The 16080-nt window shown below is 43.2% G+C and overlaps 1 protein-coding gene across 10 annotated transcripts in view; it reads right to left on the reverse strand.

Annotated features, from left to right (window-relative positions):
• The window catches only part of APBB2 (amyloid beta precursor protein binding family B member 2), a 185121-nt gene extending 169794 nt beyond the window's left edge, over window positions 1-15327 (reverse strand). For 8 of the 10 annotated variants that reach the window (XM_062575490.1, XM_062575492.1, XM_062575488.1 and 5 more), the window contains exon 1: window positions 15159-15249. The gene's annotated coding sequence lies outside the window, so the exon portion shown is untranslated. Of the gene's footprint in view, window positions 1-15158 lie in introns of all 10 variants that reach the window. The other 2 variants (XM_062575478.1, XM_062575483.1) reach the window with 2 other exon arrangements.
• Between the last annotated feature and the right edge of the window lie 753 nt (window positions 15328-16080).

Here is a 16080-nt window from a genome sequence, read left to right on the forward strand (position 1 = left end):
AGAAAGCCACTAAAGTGTGAATTCCTGGGAAAAAAAAAAAAAAAAAAAAAAAAAAAAAAAAAAAAAAAAACACAATGCCCAACTAAAACAAAGACTTGCAGTTTATGTCCACTCCTGCCTCACCCAGCCACAACTCAACCACTAGAGAAAGCTCCCATGCTCTCCAACAGCGACAAGGGGAGCAGAGGAAGGTTTCAAAGCACTCTGATCAAGATGGTAACTGCCTCACTAAAGAAAAAAACCTCCCAGAGTTTCTCTAAGCCATAACAAATCTGCATATAAAGTAAAACTATATGCATCCTTAACTGTCAAGAGTAGATACCAGCAGAAGTGAAGGGGACGACAGTAGAACTGAACTGAATACATAATATTTACTATGGACTTCTTAGTCTTCAGGCCATTCACTGAATTATTCACAATCTCATCAGTGCAATCAATAGCCTCCATTTCCTTTCTTTCTCTTGTTTTGATTATAAAGCCTCCTTGTTGCCTCCCCAACTTTAGTTTAGTTACAAAGTATTTGGAAGTGAAAACATGAAATAATTTTTTTTTCTTTTCTTTCTCTTAGTACCTCAGTTAATGAAACCATGGTCTTGAAAGCAACCGATACTGCAACTGTGAAAAGGCAGTTGCATTCAGCTTACATTAACTACTTGCTATTTTAAAAGCACAGAATATCGTAAACTTCAGATGTGTCTTTTTGGTTTTAGTATCTGCTACCCTTCACGCTTTTTCAGGAGTTCAGGAACACAAATTTGGAATTTGCTGTCCAGGAGGATTCCTATTCTTTTAAACATTGAACACTTCCAAGCCCATTTCTGCACTTGTCCAGTTCTGCAAGTTTTTTGGTCCCTATAAACTTTTACTATTGCAGGTCAGACCTCTGAGAAACCTATTTAATAGTGGTAGCTATCAATGCCTTGTGCAGCAATAAAAACTTTTCTCAGGGACAGCTTAAGGACACTGCAGCAGAGCAGGGCCGTGCTCCTCTAAAAGCCTTACACTGCACCCGCAAGCCAGAGCATTTCCTCATCTACTGTCTTTTCTGATTTCTGGTCCAGTGGAAAATTGGTGGCAATTGATCTTCTGAACCGCACTGCTATTCTCTCCTCCCTGCAAATTGCTATTTCCACTTTGCCTCTTGGCATGCTGGCCACATAAACGTCACCAGGTGAAAAACACGGTGGAGAGCTCTTCTCCTGGGCGGTTGCTGAAGCCCATGCAGCCAAGAGATCCCCATCACACTGGCAGATCTACACAGCGTCTCTACCTATATTACTTCATTTAGGATGCAAGTGAAACGGTCAAAACCTGGCTTTGTTTTCCCTTCTCTCCTTGCACAGTTGCCTCTGGCACGTTTCTGAAGATACAAATACATGATTTCTTGTTTCTAATACACACAAAATACCTAAGCTTGACCGACCTGATGCAAAAAAGAGCAGCATAAAGAGAAGGGGGGGCAGAGGGAACAATTATCAGAAGTTAGGCAAATGCTGAGAAATCCACGTGACAGCAGAAAAAAACACTAGCTGTAAATCCAAATTCCTCCTGGGAGGACATTTTTTCGCTTTGTATACAAAGTATTTAAATGAAAGCTGCTAACCCCATGCTAACACTGTAAATACTGTGCCTTTTATCTTTGTTTTTTTAAAAAAACAAATTTTAAAAAGAGTGCTTTAAAAACAGAAATGGTTATGCCATGAAATAATAGTGAACATACAAAGGAAATATGCAATACCATATAAAAGTCTTGTATGACTACTTCTGTTTAGAAGCAAAAATCAAGTTTGCAGATCTTGATCCTAAAAATAAGCTCTCTTCCTATATTAACTGTTCAAACTCTGAAGCCACCTCTGATGTTGCTTAAGATAACAGACCTAGAAACCAAATTCCTAATGAAGTTCTTCAAAAAAACAAAACCCATGGTCCGCAGACAGGCTCAAGACCATAGTGCTATTCCACTACAACGGTTTGCCTCCCGCAGTCTTCTGCAGCCACTCAATAATGAAATCAGTCTGCTCCAGCTGCATTGCTCTCATCTTGCAAAACTGAGAGGTTCTTTAGAATCAACGTTCCTTTTAAGTAGCTGTTTTTCTTTTTAGTTTAGGCATTTCACAGAGCCTAAGATATTGTGGGACTTTCTAGTTAGAGCTAGCAACTATGAAAACATCCATTTCAAAAGCATTGATAATTTTATGATTGATTTCCATACAGTAAGCAAGTACTTACTGTATGAGATTATATAGGCTTCTGGAACAGCCAAGCACTTAGGGGTATGCTGCTCTGAAAAAAAAGATTCTTTCATGAAAAGCTCTTGAGAGAGGCATAAGCTCTGCTTTGTCCACGAGTCTGCCACATTCAAGCACACGCTTTTGGAAAATGCTACGGTTTATGTTCTTTTTTCACAACCCAGCCATGCCGTTTTCACTAGCTTTACACCAAATCTCTCAAGGCCTTTTAAAAGTTCCTGTTGGACTGTGAAACCATGAGATATCTTACTCTTCTGAATTACAAATAATAAATAAATGTCACAGACACTACTACACTAGAAATTGCCAAGAAATTCCAGAAGAACACAGTGAAACTCCCTGACTCAAATTTCAGTTTCTGTGAAATAAACCAGGCTTGTTCTCTAATTTAGGTACATTTAGAATCTTTCAGGCCAAATCAAGACCTGCCATTAAAAGAAAAAATAAAAGAAAGAAAGAAAAAAAAGTATATGTATACTGTAGCAGATGCACAACACACCTTCTCGCTGTTCTCACTGTTCCACAGCAATATTCTTTTTCAAGGTCAGTGCCTAATTTCTTGCAAGTGATTTAGGTTTATTTTACTGCTGAGTTTTGCAGCCCATTTCATCATCTAACTCCTCTGTGTAATTAAAATTTCTCTTGATCTATTTACGTGCTAGCTTCTGCCTCTGCCTGAGCCAGTGGCAAGTGCCTTTCCTGAGCGAGAGTTTAGAAGCATCGGTATCTTCATTTGGAATCACAGGGTATGTTCACTTTTACCCTAGAGTGACTTTTTGTCAGTTTTAAAAACCGAACCAAATCTATCTTAATTCTTTATTATGAAGCATCTCAAATTTCCCTACCTCCTTCCAAGCTTACCAATGTCCCTGCTTCTGCAAGGTAGCTACATATCCTATCACACCTTTACCAGGGCCAAACAATTTTCTTGCAATCTCATTCCAGACAGCAACCCAGAGATAGGAAAAGCCCAGTTTCTCATCTGAATTCTTTTCTGACTGCTTGAGGGAAAAAAAATATTTTAAATATTTTTAACATATATTCTATACATTTCAACAAAATATTTTCAACAAAATATTTTGATTCAACAACAGGGAATACTTAGGATGCGCTAAGACCACATGCCAAACGACAATGCTGTACGAGAGCCTGATTCTGCCGTGCAGTGAGTCCTTTGGAGAAGAAGGGGGACATTGCCCATCACAAGCTGGGTAGCACACAGGATACACCAGGCAGGGGTGACCACGAGCACAACTGCAGCATCTTATCTCCCTCTCCAGCCAGTTGAACACATATGTGATACCACACAAAACGAACAACACACAACTTTTAACCTCAATGGCCAGTACAAAGCCAGATACGTTGGCCTGGACAAAGCGTCCATAGCTTCTTCATTCCTCACCTGGAACTCCCTCTAGTAGAGTGCATAGCACATAATTATTGAATTTAAAGAAAAAGAGAAAAAAAAATCCTTCAGCAGGCAACATGGCTTCACAAGATTTTCCTTGAGTGTTTTTATCAGGAGAACTTGTGGTACTAGCAAAGGCTTCAGCATCAGGTGAGTCTTCCTTCCCTCTACTGTCAGCAGGCAAAAGCAGTACGGGCAGCAGGAGTTAAACTGCATTGCTAGTTACGTTTGAGATGGTTAGGTCACTCAGGGAATATCCTGAATCACTTCCATAGCATCCACTCCTGGTTTTGTGGCTGGTGTGTTCCAACTTCTGTGTATTAGCAGTCTTATTTTAAATCTTGGCACATGCATAACTTAAATAATCCACAGATTTAAATCATCCTCAGTACTTACTAAGAGGAACCTTAACAGCCTTCTGGGAGTAATAGGATTTCTTAGGTCAAAAATAAAGGGGTTACAAACTCAAAATTTTGATTTATAGAACAAGCTCCTATGTCTAAATTTAAGTCCTAATACAAGCTGGAATACTGTCAACCAAATCAGGTGTTATTTTTCCAGCTCTATATTTACACTTCAAGGATTATTCAGAAGCACACAGCAGAAGAAAGAAGGCAGCCAAATCTCTCAAAGTGTATCTTTTGGGAAGTGTTCAAAGAAGTTTGGGCTATTTGTTTTCAAATGGTTTTTCAAAGCAGTATGGATTTAGATAGATCCATAAGAACTCAAGAAAGAAGAATCTAAGCTCTAAGTTTAGGGAAATAATCATTTTATGTTGTATATTCACAAAAACTTGGAAAGCATCAAGATGAGCATGGTTTCTCTTTTGCTGTGGAAGGCTGAGCAAGGCGTAGTGCAGCTTCATCCATGTAAAATTAGCTGTTTGGATAAATCTCACAAAATGTTTTCCACACAGCTAACACTTCTACTTGCTGGTTTAGTAGCAACATACAGAGATGTGATGCTGTAGGATGGCAAGGGGCCAGTCACTAACTCCTGTGTCCTTACACACATTTGAAGACAAGGTCTGCTCATTAAAAACGTGGCCTTCTGCAAGACAAGGACTGAGGAAACTCTCAGCTACATCCTCTCCGAGGCTCCCAATATCACCACAGTGACTGCTACCATGGAAACCACTTCATACAATTCTCACCAGCAGGGTTGGGCACAGCTTTAGAGACGCACTGGGCATCGTTCAGTCTCCGTCAGCTGCTCGAGGTATTGTAATATGCGCAAGTACATAATGGAGGAAAGAGAAAAGAGAACATTAACCAGTGAACATCACCACGAGAATTGCTAGGAAGTGACTGGGGAAGCACTGAGGGATTTTCTTTTTCTGTTAAAATAATTAATAATAACAACAATCATAGCACATCCTTGTATCTCCTGCTACACGCTAGCTGAGCATGCATGAAGACTGGAAGAATCAAACTATAACAGCATTTCAGAACCAGGGTGCAGTAGTGCTGGCCAAATTCTAGTCCAAAGTAGTCCGTGACATGACTGAAATGTGACCCATCTCTGAGACGCATGCTGTTAATGATGCTCTGCATGATCCCATCCTTCCAGGACTTTCGCATGATGAAGTCTGATCAGCACAGAGCTCTGATGCCCCTGGGACCACAGGAACCTCCAGTTCTCCCTCTTGGTTCCCCTTCCCCATGCAAAACCCTCCCGAGGAACAGCTGAATTTTCTGTAGGCAGTTTCAATTCATGGAGGAGTTTTCCAATATAATCATATTTCCATTATAATCATATTTCAGTGCAAAGGCATCAGGCTATCAACATACTGTCATGCTGTTAGGAATGTGCTTCCTGGGGACCAGTTATACAATTTCCCTGCGAAATAGCTTTAGTATATATGTATTTTGGGTTTCAGAAGACACTGACCGGCTCTGAATGCCCTCAGATCTCTACCAGTCAACTTACTGTATGTTGTTTTGGCATCTATAGTTAGAACATTAGGTTCAGCCAATCTTAAATCCATACTTAAACTTACATTAAAGGGAAATATACAGGATCTTTTACTGAAAATAAATTAGAAACAAGATTAGAAATCCCAAGAATTGGCAAAAAATGCACTTAGAAAAATACTGATGTAATAGGATGCAAAGATAATAAAAATAAGGTTAAACACATTTATCTAACCAAGCATGGTTTGCTAGCAGCTCTTGAACATGTTTAAACTACAGCACATGTTTAAAGCAAATATCATTTTGTCATCAAGTTGTTTTTTCTTGTTGGGTAGTCATCAACCCACAAACACACCTACCAAAAAAATCCAGTCCCAAACATTTTTGGGAAACAAAGATCAAAAAAAAACAGAGTTAAAAAATTGCTTTTTAATGCTTTTCTTTGAAAATGTGCAGGTATCTTCAACCATTCTTCTTATAACCTTGTAAGCTAAAAGCACATCTCATGTTTCTCAACAAACAAACAAAAAAAAACCCCCCAAAACACTGATTTGCCAGAATACATGCAGCTCTGCATACACAGATGTGCTAGTTAGGCCACCCCCTTGCTTAGTGATTCTTACACTGTTCTCCTGAAGCGTGGTGAAAGAAAGAAAAAGAAAAGAAAGAAAGAGGCAGGCAAGCAGGCTTCCGTCAGACGAAAAATATGAACTATTTCCGAAGCAGGCAATTCTCACCACCTTAGCAGTGTAAGCGAAGGAACCTTTATAGCCTTTCCCTTTCTAAATAATTCTTTACCAGTCATTACACATACCTGATCTGCTGTATTTTTAAATAGACATGTGATGTCTACATTTTTAGGAGAAAATGATATTAGAGTAAAGTTTAATTGCCTAAAGAGCAGGGCACTTATTTTTAATGTTTTCTGTATTTTCTGTAATTTCACAGCATAATAAAAATTTAACGATAAGTAATGGAAAGTACAATTCTGTTTTGTTAGCCGGGATTAACAGAGAAAAATCTTAGTGGGGTATCAAGGCTTTATATAAGCGCGCACCCACGCACGGCACTTAGCTATATTATGAAATTATTTATCTCTGCGTGTGTTTTCAATCTATCAGCACCGTCGACGGGCTGACGAACCGGCTTCGGAGCGTGCAGCCTCGCTTCCCGCGCCCCGCGGCAGCTTGGGGCAAACCCGAGCGCGCGCGCGCTCGCAGCCCACGGGCAGACCAAACCTTCGCGGGTGCTGCTGCGTCCCGCCGGCCGCGGGTGCTCCACCTCTCGAGCCCCCGCTGCCTCTCCCCGGCTCTCCTCCTCTTCTTACGGGGCAGGACCATTTTCCCCCTCCTTACTCCGCTCCTTCTGAGTCACCCCCTGCTGAATGCAGTCACGCTCCAGATCTTCAGGGACAGAGGTAGCCTCCGCAGCCGTCACCCGCTCCCCACCGCTTGCCCAGGTGCCTCTTCGGCCCCCTGCCCAAGCAGGGTCATGTTAGACAGGGTTGCATCCAGGCGGGCCTTGAAGATCTCCAGAGAAGGAGACTCCACAGCCTCTCTGGGCAACCTGTTCAGGTGCTCCGTCACTCTCACAGGGAAGAAATTCCCCCTCGCGGTCAGGCAGAACTAGAACTAAACTACATCCACTGGCAACTACTGGCTCTGCTTTCCGGTAGGGGCTTTTTTCTCGAAACGACTGGGGTCTGGAACTGTCTTGAAGACTTCACAGTTTGGGAAAATTAGTCTCTGACTAATGCCAAGGACTAACATTTAAGATGCACTCCTTGCTCTGCTGCACTTGGGCGCTGGGGTTTGCAGTAGTCTTTGCCAGTGTTTTCTGGAGGTCGCTGGGGAAGGAATCCATGCAGTCGGCAAAACCTCCTTCCCCGCCGTGCCTCTCCATGTTGCCTGATTTGACTGCAAGCTGTCTGGAGGGTGCTGTTTTACACCGACATGTGTATTGGGGAAACCCTATTACAGATATCCAAAGAGTCTACCTTTCCCACGCCTCTGAAAGGCGCATAGGATACTTATAAGACATCATAATCATTCCATGTTTAAGGTTTTGTTAATACCACAATATCACCAACAACTTGGTTACCTATTTACTTATTTCTGGATGACTCTTTCCATTAGTTCATAGATCAGGCCCAATATGTATGCATTTTCAACTCATTTAAATAACCTGATTAAGACCACTGCTCATTACGTTGTGTTTAAGCTCCAATTTAATCAGGCAAGCACTGAATTTCCAATGCAAGAGCATATTTCCTTTTTTATTTCTTTACTCCCCAGTTCCCTTTCATCTTCCATAATGGTTCTCTGCACAGCCGCCTCCATAGCTACACACGTCGGTACCTTGCTAGAAACATCCCTTCATAACAATAATCCTCTTTGCAAATAGAGATAGAAATAGAAACATCCCTTCATAACAATAATCCTCTTTGCAAATGTAAATACTCTGTAGCAATGAATTAGTTCTCATATTTACCCAAACTACTCCTTCCAGTTCCTTTGTAATCAAATTATGTATTAAACACAGACTAGCTTAATGGCAAGCTCCTAATTTTCTGAGTTAGGTTGCTGGCCAATAAGCACCCCATAGTATCTCCCTCCATCCCATTTATTTGAAAGATTACTCTTAAAAGGTTGCCAATAAAGATTTAACTAGCTCATGCCAATACTAGTCTACACTATTATAATTTAATATTATAATTTAATAACTAAAAAGTCCATTATAATTTAATAACTATCTGGCATGCATTCGACGCAGAGAATGCTATAAAGGAATGACATGTTTCTACAAATAGACAACAAAAAAACCACACAAAGTTTATGGAGATTTCTTCTGTTTAAATGAGTTAATTCATAAAGGTAGAAAACACTTAGTGTCTGCCAGTTTCTTTCCCTTTTGAATCTGTCTTTTACACACAATAATTATACCAAGGAAACGTCCCCCCCATAACAAGCTAGTAGACATATGTAAAATTAGTCCTGGCTAAAATAAGTAAACTGTGCTTGTGTTAAAAAAGCCAGCTTCAACAGAAGAACTAAACACATTGCAAAACTGCTTAAAAGCCTATCATAGCAAAGCATGTGTAGTGCTTCCAGACCCAGGGTCTTCCCATGGGCAGACGGAGCTGACGCTTGTCTGACGGGACACCCTGCTTGAGGTGCAACACAATCCAGCGAGGAAGACAAAGGAAAGAAAGAGAGAGAGATTTCGGTCAGATCTCCACCAGAAAAGAAAAAGGACAGCCAAACAGTACGAACTAAAGGATGACCAAACCAGCAAGTTATAGCTCTACTTTGGCACGGTTGCAGAAGGACATGACTGAGATTTTAGCAAAGATTTTTAAATAGTGAAGTCCAAAAGATGAAACTGTCAATAATAAGCCTGCCAAAACTTTGCTTAGGAATGCTTTACAGCACCAGTTCCTGTTCATAAGGCAAAACAAATCAGAACAGCAGACATTCCCAGAAGCTAAATATATACATATTTTATCGTAAACCTTCCTCTGTCACATACTGCTACTCAGTTTGCTTAATAAGTCAATACTTTACACTCACAAAGAAATATCTTAGAGTAAACTACATCTGACTTCACTCATCTGATACTAGAGCTACGTTTCTCAACCAACTGCAGTACACACACTACTGATAAAAGCAGCAGTCTGAATCTTTTTAATCATTCTAGTTGTTATGCAGACCACTTGAAAAGGCACTAATCAGTGTTATATACAGATGCAAAGTTTGCTCAGCAGTAAAAAAACACCATCTAAACACTTACCCAAACAAATATCACGTCAGGGGAGACAGAAGCTCAGTAGATTTTTGGGGGGGAGGGGAAGAAAAGAAAAACTAACTACACACAAAAATAAAAATGGATTTGATGGTAGGAGACAGAACTTAAGAGGTTCACCTTAGATCTTAAGCTAAATAGAGTTTGATCTTTTTAAAGCATTAAAGAAAAAAAAAAAAACAAAGCAAGGCACACAAGGTCAATCCACCATTCTATAGATGATTCAGGTCAAGGGCCTGCTGCCTGTCACGGCAGACTCCTACCCTCATTTCAAGTCAGCTCGCTGCAGGGTCTGCCCTCAATAGACTTGGTGACAGCTTACGTAACCAGCATCTTTCAGACCAGTCGTAGCTACAACAATATCCATTAGAAATCCCAGGACGTTTTCTGCAAAGCTTGGGTCAAATTCTGCTGCAGGAGATCCGAATCTCTCACTTGAAGCATCCATTGTACAATATGAATGGAAGGTGACAAAAAAGACTTTTCTAAGATTTCAAGGATGATGCAGAAAGTAACAAACCACAAAGTCTAACATCGGTACTGGGCAGATTAACAGAAGCTAATAATAAAAGGATAGAATTTTGGACATCTGGATAAAATACAACCTGATTTAGAAGAGTCAATATGGTGTCTGCAAAAAGAGATCCTGTCTTACAAACATTCTGGAGTTTTTTAAGGTGTTGAACCTGAACAAGGGATAGCTGGTTGCTATAACCTATTTGAATTTTCAAGAAGACCTCAAAGTACCTTACCAAAAACCAACGGCTTTTTTTAAGGAAATTAAGAGAGGTAAGAGAAAAGGTCCTGCATGGACAGATGATTGGTTGAAAAACAGAAGCAGGGTAAGGATAAGAGTAAGCAGTCTCTTCTTGTAGTGAAGTCTCCAGCTAAATTCAGACTACCAACCTCTGCTGTTTGACACACTCGTAAACCACCTGGAGCACAGGTAGTGTGCCGTGAGTTGAGGATGTTTGCTGATGACAAGTTATTCAGGGCAGCAAGGACAGAATATGAGGAATTCCAAATAAGCCTGTGAGATTGAGCCAGTAATACAGAAGACAAAAACTAATGCATGTAAATGTAGTAAATGTAAGAAGATGTACACGGGAAAAATACAACCACAATTTATATGGAACTGATGGACTCCAAACTGACCATTACTTCAGAGCAAAATCCTGAGGTTACAATTTCACAGATCCACAAAAACACCAATCAAGCAGTCCAAAAAGCAAACCAAATATTACAAAGAAATTTTTATAAAAGAAAAGAAACAAAACATGATTATCTCACTCTATAAACTCGGTGCTCACCTGCATGTTGAAACCGTGTACTGTTCTCGTTCTCATTCTCCCATCTCTAAAAGGATATGCAGAACTGGGAAGGATTCACAAAAGGGATGATCAGGAATAGCTGATCTACAGTCAGGAAAAGATGACAACTTGAGAAAGAAGGCAACATAGGCCTGCAAAATCATGAGTGGCATAAAGCAGGGTTGCTCACTGCCTCTTCTGCACAAGAACTAAGAGCCACCAAACAAAGGGACTCAGATCAGAATGAATGAAGGGAGGGAATTCTTCACACAAACAGAAGCAGATCTATGGACCAACATCACTCCTGGCCAAAGGAAATGGAGGCTGCGATAAGGTCACAAGGGTTTGCAGAGAGACCAGATGAGTCTTTGGAAGAGAAATCCACCAACATACTGAACAATACACCCAGCTCTGGCAATCCTCCACCGAGAACCAGACTTGGAGAACTCTTACAGGGGAAGTGCTGTACAGGCTCATCTATTCTTACCCTCCCCTAGGCATCTGCTCACCAGGAAAAAAAAACCAAAGATTGCAGGACAACAGATAAAAAAAAGGCAGGAACTGAAGGTGAAGGGCAGCGTCAGGGGAGGAAGACAGAGAACTGAAGGGGTTCACCGCACAGTGCATCCCAACACCACCCTCTGCTCCTTGAAGCCATCTGGACAGGAGCCAACCATGCTCTGCCAGGAGCCGTAAGGGGCCAGGGAACTGAAACAGACCCCAGAGCTGTTAGGATTCTGCCTGTCCAGTCTGGAGCCCACCGAGCTGTGGCTGGCCAGTCCTGCCAGGGCCAGGAGGAGGCAAGCGAGATCCCATCTTCAGGCAGACTGGCAGATAAGGAGGATATAAATCACAAGCCCGATTCGGAGGAGCCAGATGAGGAACTGCAGCCTTGTGCCAGAAATGTACATGTCCCCCTCTCACTGCAAAAGGGACACAAGTCAGGCAGTCTGTGAAGCATATCCATTTTCTTTTTCTCATGATTGACTTTATAGGCCATAAATTAGCTCAAAGGACAAGGTGGCTATACGGCTTCCTCATCCCTCCTGATGGCAGGAGACCACTTTCCATCCTAGCAGACATGAGGGCAAGGAAATGGTGCAGGCGCATACAGAGGTGTCTCTTGAGATGTTCAGAGATTCAAGCAGCTGGATGTCATGTGTCTTGCTCAAGTTGTTTGTGGCAAATTAGGCTAGACAGATGAGCCCTTGGTTTGGCCTGTCACAGCTGCTCTTACACTTTTGTATACATCTCGTAGAAGCTATGCCTGCACTGCTGACAATCCATAGGATCTATTATATAATACCTGCAGCTGGTTGTATTTTTGTGTGGCACGCATTTTTAGAACTGCCTACAGATAATGGCTGAACTATAATCACCATTGTAGATAACTCTGCACTGTCTTTTACTATGGTAAATGACACAAAACATCCAACTAGATAAACAGTTGTTTACAAAGTTGTTTTATACCTGTTTTCTTTCAGCCCTCCAGTCATAATGCATCTTGAGCCATTGGTCTCAGTTCACACTATCTGGGTACAATGTTTTCCCTCCACTCTCCTCACAGAAACTCCTTTTTTGAGAGAATTTATAAGCTACTTGAATTGAGAAAAAGGTTTTCTGAAGCTTATTTTAACCTGTTAACAAGTTTCAAAGAATCTACACACTCTAAAACATATTCTCCTTTTGTGATTTTGACTAAAAAAAAATAAATTTTCACAAAATCAGATATTGCTGTAACCCAACACTTATGGGCTTTCTCACTCCAAAATCCTAACTTAAAAAACATTTCAGAAAGTGGCCCCTAAGCATATCACAGTCTTGCAAACAGTAAAGCAAGCAAACATTTTATTTTGATGTCAGTTTTGAATGACAGAATTTTAAAATAAGGAACACCAACAAAAAGTCAATCTACACTCAGTTAACTTGGACATAAAGAAAAGGACTTCTTGAGTCATCAAGTCTCATCTCCTGCTACCACAGGCAAGCACATTATAGAAATATCCTCAATATATCCTTAAGAGGCAGGTGGGGGGTTGTTCCCACTTCTCCCATTTGCAGGCTGTCCCAAAACCTCACTTCATTTATGGAAGAAGCTTCCCAATTTCCAGCTTATGTTTATTCTTTCCAGTTTACATACATTTGTTCTTGTGAAAACATTGTCCTTTAGTTTAAATAGCTCCTCTCCCTTTCTAGTGTTTATATCCCTGCTGTATTTGCAGCCTGCAATCACATCCCCTCTCAGGCTTCATTTGCTAGGCTAAGTCAGGCTTCCCTCATCTCCCCTGGTAAAAATGGCATTTCCCCCCACTCCCGATCTCTGCACTTTTTATACCTCAAGCACAGGTGGGATGACCTGTTCCTTGTATTCCCAAGGAGCTTTCACCAACACCCTGTCCTGCTACTTACCTGGCCTAGCATCCTCTATAGTTACATTTACTTTCTCCCACAAGCATTTCTCCAGCTCTGTTGTTTCCAGTGATCAACTTCCCTGCCTCGAGCAGAGAGCAAAGGCAAGACCTAGTGCTCTACACATGATACAGTTTTTCAATGCAGATGATGATTTCCTGTGTTATTGCACACCTTAAGTCACAGCTTTCTAAAAGCACAAGTCTGCTGTATGACAGATGACACCAACATAATTAGTTAATTGCCATTACCTACTAAACACCAAGATCTGTTTTAATTTTCCCTAGCCTCTTTTAAAATCTGTGCAATAGACAATCCCAAGTACTCAGATTCCTTCCTAACTAGCTGCTAAAGTCACAACTCTCTTCACCTCAGACAAGGCAGCAGATCTAAACACATTTCCCAAGGAAGTTGTTTTCCCTTCTGACTTAAGGAACAACCAAATCAGTCCCAAATACCCTGTGCCACTGTTAACTTTTTGTCATTGGTTCCTAATTTGCTTGCAAAACATGATGTCTGGAAAACATAAGAAATAACACAGGTTTCCAAGTTACGCATTCTCTCTGCAACGAAACGATTCCCACACTGTTGTGATCTGCTGCTTCGACTCCTTTGTCACAAAGATCACATTTACTTGTGCTGCTCTATGACTAAGAATTTTCTCTCTCATTACAATCGAGACACGCATGCTTCATGACATACACCAAAACTATTCTTCTTCCTGAAGAGTTCCTTCTGAATTTTGATTTCCCTAAATGGCCAAAGAACAAAACCTCAAAATTATTCCATCAAATACTCATCTCCATAAAGGAAGAATAAAAATATCCAGAATCAACATGGCTGTTCCACACTATGAAGTTAATCAGCACAGGTTTTGCCACAAGGTCACTATAAGAAGATGTCTCTCCTTTTAAATGCTAGAGCATTTATGCACTTATTTCAAAAAACTCAGTTGCATGGGTAGAAAACAGCTTTTAAACATAAAACAGTCAACTAACTCATGCTTTTAGAAAGGACTAGAGCATGGCATGGCAGGATGATGACATATCAGATCTAGAACGAACTGAAGAAAAACCCTGGCAAGCTAGAGGACATAGCAAGCCTGCAGCACCTCATCATCAATCCCTGTCTCAGTTTCTGGGGTAGCACAGCATTTGCAGATGCTGTAGACAAGAAGTATGATAACTTGCTGCAGCTGCTGCTATCCTGTACAGCTATCAACAGCATGCACGATGCGCAAAGCCTACTAGTCCCTTATGAACGCAAATTTTTCCCCATTTTGGTTATTTTGTAATTAAAGTGTAGAATCACACTCATTTGTCCTGGCAAGCAGGAAACCATCCAAGAACTGTAAGATTTTGTGAAGAAGCAAGCAAAGTAAAGATGTACAAATACAAATCATTTCACTTTCCGTTTTATCTGTTTGACTTCTCTCTCGAGCCATAATTAGAAGCAGCTTTGCTGCTGTCATGGGACCCAAGCTAACATTTGAGAACTTCAAAGGGATTAAAGCAGGTCCATGTTCGGTTTGTATCTCAGCATTGTGTTTTTGCACAGTCCCTTTTACAACCTCGCATACAATCCTCAAGTACATTATACAGCAGAACTTGCGCAGCCCAGTATAGTGACAAAAAAAAAAAAAAAAAAAAAAAAAAAAGACTTTTACAGGCATTTTAGCTACTCTGCACGCATTCCTACCCTTCCCTCCACCCAGAGGTGTAAGACCTTCCGCGGTTCCTATTTACTGCCTAGCTCTTCAGCTTCAGCCACGTTACCTGCAGTATCAGTGCAGCACTTTTGCCGCCGCACGGGCACGACCAGAGCGGGCAGCGGCCGCGGTGCAGCGATCCGCCCGCCGCGGCCCGCAAGGCGACGCCCGCGCCCGCGGGGGGGATGCGCGGCGCGGCCGCAGCTCGCTCGCCGCCGCCGCCGCCGGAGGAGCCCCCGCGCCCGCCGCCCCCGCTTGGACGCGCCCGCGCCCCGCGCCGCCCCGTCCCTTGGTCGCGGCGCGCCCCGCCGCCCGCCCCGGGGGCGCGCCCCGCGCCGGCGGCCGCCGCCCGCCGCGCACCTGCCCGCCGGGAGCCGCCGGGAGCCGCCGGAGCCCGCTGCGGGACGCGGCCGGCCGGCCGGAAACGCCTTCCCAGCCTGCTGCGCTTACCCAGGAAACGATTCCGGCCGCCGGCCGCCGCCGCCCTCCCGCCCCGCCTCCTGCCGCCGCCCGCGGCCGCGGGGGGGGCGCTCCGCGCTGCGCGCATCTGCGGCCGCGGCCGGGGCCGGGGCGCGCCCTCGGTCTCTGCAGCCGGCCGCGGGGCTGGGCGTTACTGGCAGCCGCCCGCCAGAAGGGCAGCTCTGACGGCCGGCGGCGGCGGGGGCAGGTGGCGAGCGAGCTGCCCCCCCCGACGGCGACGGGCAGCCCCCGTGCAGCGCCTGCCCGCCTGGCCTGGCCGGGCTGCTCGCGGGGGCCGCCCGCGACGTCCAGGGCGCCGCTGGAGCAGCCCCAGGGGAGGGCTCCCGCCCCGCTCCCCGCGCTGCCCGTGCAGGAGGTCCGCAGTCTGCATCTGCACGTGGACATGCTGTTAGGATCGTTGCCTGGTTATTAAAAATGTGTTTTTAATCCGACGGCGCGAAGCGGCCGTGGTGCTGTCCAGCGCGCAGCCTGCAGCCAGGCCTCCCCGAGGGCCGCCCCGGCGCACGGCGCTGGGGAACCCGCAGGGTTCGCAGCTCTGCACCGCCAGCAGCAGTGCAGAAACAGAGCATTTTATTTCAGCAGCAGCTACCGAAACAAATGTCATTACATGAGGAAGCAAGGCTTATATATGGAGTAGGTGTATCCTGGTTATCATTTTTTCTCCTCAGGAGAAAAAAAAAAAAAAAGGAAGAGTTGGGAAAAAAAAGAAAAAAAAAGTTTTGGAAAAAAAGAATCAGGTTCCTGCTTAGCAAAAACAATTCCATGATCAAGGTGAGGCCCTAGTAATTACACTGCAGAAATG

This window comes from Rhea pennata, chromosome 4 (assembly GCF_028389875.1).
Source record: "Rhea pennata isolate bPtePen1 chromosome 4, bPtePen1.pri, whole genome shotgun sequence".
Taxonomy (NCBI): Eukaryota; Metazoa; Chordata; class Aves; order Rheiformes; family Rheidae; genus Rhea; species Rhea pennata.